Genomic DNA, 4,211 nt, shown 5'->3' on the forward strand with positions numbered 1-4,211 from the left:
AAATCCCTTCTGCAGTGTGTGCAAACCTGGTGAAAAACTACAGGAAACGTTTGACCTCTGTAATTGCAAACCAAGGCTACTGTACCAAATATTAACAATGATTTTCTTGGGTGTTCAAAAACTTATTTGCAGCTGTATCATACAAATAAATAGTTAAAAAATCAGACACTGTGATTTCTGGACATGTTTTTTTAGAGTATGTCTCTCACAGTGGACATGCACCTACGATAACAATTTCAGACCCCTCCATGATTTCTAAGTGGGAGAACTTGCAAAATAGCAGGGTGTTAAAATACTTATTTTCCTCACTGTATGTTTGCTATTGTCCTAACAATAATTTACACTCTTATATTGCAATCTCTTAGGCCTACATGTAGGTGGACCTTTATTTAAACAATCACACAGTAGTGGAGTTTATGCAAAGTTTTTTTTTTGTTTTTTTTACTCATGTTACTTTACATCAGTCCAAGCCAGGCAACCGTGAGCTGCGAGAGAGAGCACAAGTCCTCCGCCCCCCCAATTTTGGACCACCACCCCGACCATGTCTCCGGAGAGCAGAGGTACTAGAAAAAAAGGTGAAATATGTCGGTCATTGGCAGAAATAAATCACGTGGCAATCCACATTTGGCCGTAAACAAAACTTTAAAAGAGAAACAAAAACCTGAATAAGAAATTAAAATGTTGTGCATCATCATGTTTTCTGTATTGAATATAATTGCCGAACATAACATTGTACCTTTTACCAGTGAAGAATAATATCCTGTCTCCCTTGTATAGCCCGAGTTGGACCCTGCTCTCTAGGCATCTGGTCATCTGGCTGTACATCACTACAATTATGGCACCCTGCTGCCTACGTGAGGTGCAGAACCCCACAGGCTAAAACAAAGTTTTTTCTGCCATGTAACCTATTGCAGGGTCCCCCACGATTATGCAATACAAAGCCATATGCCTTTAATCAATCCAATGCAGCCCTACACTGTGCCCATGTGCGTACGTGTGCATTGTTGTACTGGCCCATAGAGGTCTATTAAAAGAGTCTGAGCTGCTGTTTCCCACAAGTGACAACAGCTATGCCATGAACTACTACAAAGAACTGCTACAAACTACTATTTTTTCTAATTTTGTTATTTCCACTCTTCATTCTAACCCCAACCGGCCCGTCAGACACCGCCTACCAAGAGCCTGGGTCTGTCCCTAAAACAGGAAGGAAAGTTGGCAAAAAAAAAAGCCAACGATGTAAAATGCTTATCAATATCCCTTCCCCCCGTCAGTCAGGCACAGGATCTGACCATAATAACACTTGTGCTTTCCATAAACTATTGTTGCTTTAGCCTTTTATTTCAGATGCTACGCTGGCAGTGGGAACCGATTGTTAGGGCAAATTAAAAAATATAACAACATCATTAAAACCGACAAGCATGTTTCTCTCTCTCTCTCTCTCTCTCTCTCTGCTCTCTCTGTGCACCAAGCTCCACCTGATCTTCTAAGAACGCTGATGCCATTATCAATTGAGTATTAATTGGTCAGTAAGCATTTCTTTTACACCAGTTGATCTCTAACATAACCTGCTCCCAACCAGGTTAGGTGTTCAGCATAAGTTACCACGGTGATTTAAACCGGTAACAAGTGATCTGGAGTTGTGATACAGAAAACCCTGGGTTGAACCTGAAGTTAACTTTAACCCCAAATCTTGCTTCGGGGTACAGGCCCTGGAACGCTAAACTCAAAGGTATTGACGAAGCATGGGTGTGAACATGAGGGTGGATAGGAGACAACTAGCCACAAGTGCAGGACATTAGGGCTAGGAAGGTGATCACACAAGGCGGGAAGGCAGAAAAAGACTGGAAGGAAAGTGACCTGCAACACAAATACCCTTTTTATCTGACCACTGTTTGATAACTTTTGAGTTCATACTGCTGAACTACACGCCATTAGGCAAAACCTTCTATACAAGATGTCTATCTGATAGTGCTGTAGCTAAATTTAAGGATGCGATTCCGTTATCATTTAATTAATTACCAAATCACAAAGTAACGGAGGACTCCTATGCTATTAGTCCCTCCCAAATCAATCATTTTGTTGATAGTGCAGCAGGCTCGCTACGAATGACTCTTGACTCTGTTGCCCCTCTAAAAAAGAAGATAATAAAACAAAGACCGTTAGCTCCATGGTATAACACTGAAACTCGCAAATTAAAGCAAATATCGCGGAAACTTGAGAAGATCTGGCGCTCCACCAAACTGGAAAATTCTCGTTTAATCTGGCAAGATAGTCTTAAAACGTATAGGAAGGCCCTCCGTAATGCCAGAACAGCGTACTACTCGTCATTAATAGAGGAAAATAGGAACAACCCCAGGTTTCTTTTCAGCACTGTAGCCAGGCTAACGGAAGGTCACAGCTCTACTGAGCCAAGTATTCCCATAGCTCTTAGTAAAAAATTCACCAAGACCTGCCTTTACCTGGCACTGACTTATCTCTAAACTCAGGAACCTTAGAATCAACTGTAAAACCAGATACATATTTAGACTGCTTTGCTTCACTTGATCTTTATCAATTTAATTCAATTATTTCTTCATCTAAGCCATCAACCTGCCTCTTGGATCCCATCCCGACTAGGCTACTTAAAGAAGTTTTACCATTAGTCAACACTTCGCTACTGGATATAACCAATTTGTCTTTATTAACAGGCTATGTACCACAGCACTTTAAAGTTGCTGTAATTAAACCTCTTCTGAAAAAGCCAAACCTTGATCCAGACGTTTTAGGCAACTATAGACCTTTATCTAACCTTCCATTTCTCTCTAAGATTCTTGAGAAAGCAGTTGCCAAACAGCTGTGCGACTTTCTGCATAGCAACAGCTTATTTGAGGATTTTCAGTCAGGATTTAGAGTTCATCATAGTACAGAGACAGCACTTGTGAAAATTACTAATTACTAATGACCTCCTAATTACATCAGACAAAGGACTTATCTCTGTACTTGTGTTATTAGATCTTAGCGCTGCATTTGATACCATTGACCTTTATATCTTATTACAGAGATTGGAACATTTAATTGGCATTAAAGGGACTGCTCTAAGCTGGTTTAAGTCTTATTTATCAGATCGATCTCAGTTTGTTCATGTTAATGATGAATCCTCTGTGCACGCCAAGGTTAGTCATGGAGTCCCACAAGGATCTGTGCTCGGTCCAATCCTGTTCACTTTATATATGCTTCCTTTAGGCAGTATTATTAGGAAACACTCCATAAACTTTCATTGTTATGCAGATGATACTCAGCTATATCTATCAATCAAGCCGGATGAAACTAATCAGTTAGCTAAACTTCAAACTTGCCTTCAGGATATTAAAACCTGGATGACCTGTAATTTTCTAATGTTAAACTCAGATAAAACTGAAGTTATTGCTCTCGGACCTAAGCACCTCCGTGACGCATTATCCAAAGATATAGTTACTCTAGAGGCCTTACCCTGGCCTCCAGCACCACTGTGAGGAATCTTGGAGTTATCTTTGACCAAGACATGTCCTTTAATTCCCACTTAAAGCAAATTTCAAGGATCGCCTTTTTTCACTTACGTGATATTGCAAAAATCAGGAATATCCTGTCTAAAAATGATGCAGAAAAACTAGTCCATGCATTTGTTGCTTCCAGGTTGGATTACTGCAATTCTTTGTTATCAGGCTGCTTGGAAAAGTCCATAAGGACTCTTCAGCTGATCCAGAATGCTGCGTCACGTGTTCTGACGGGAACCAGGAAAATAGATCACATTTCTCCTGTTTTAGCTTCTCTGCATTGGCTTCCTGTAAAATTTAGAATATAATTTAAAATCCTTCTTCTCACCTACAAAGCTCTTCATGGTCAGGCTCCATCTTATCTTAAAGAGCTCATAATACCTTACAACCCTACAAGAGCACTACGCTCCCAGAACGCAGGGTTACTGGTGGTTCCTAGAGTCTCTAAAAGTAGAACGGGAGCCAGAGCGTTCAGCTATCAGGCCCCTCTCCTGTGGAACCAGGTTCCAGTTTGGGTCCGGGAGGCAGACACCGTCTCCACATTTAAGAGTAGGCTTAAGACTTTCCTTTTTGATAAAGCTTATAGTTAAGGCATAGAATCGAATATTGTTAGGGAGTAGAAGTTAGTCACATAGTTTTCAGATTTATCTATCATATAATCAAGAATATAATAAAACTAAAGGGAGACTTGGCATACAG

General features: G+C 40.4%; 1 long non-coding RNA gene across 1 annotated transcript in view; it reads right to left on the reverse strand.

The window, feature by feature from the left end:
• The window catches only part of LOC117942666, a 25,891-nt gene extending 23,231 nt beyond the window's left edge, over positions 1-2,660 (reverse strand). Inside the window, exons 1-2 of the long non-coding RNA XR_004656189.1 lie at positions 2,650-2,660; positions 1,108-1,115 (exon numbers count right to left, since the gene is read on the reverse strand). This is a non-coding gene — a long non-coding RNA (uncharacterized LOC117942666). The remainder of the gene's footprint in view (positions 1-1,107; positions 1,116-2,649) is intronic.
• Positions 2,661-4,211: the final 1,551 nt, after the last annotated feature.

This window comes from Etheostoma cragini, chromosome 1 (assembly GCF_013103735.1).
Source record: "Etheostoma cragini isolate CJK2018 chromosome 1, CSU_Ecrag_1.0, whole genome shotgun sequence".
Classification (NCBI taxonomy): domain Eukaryota; kingdom Metazoa; phylum Chordata; class Actinopteri; order Perciformes; family Percidae; genus Etheostoma; species Etheostoma cragini.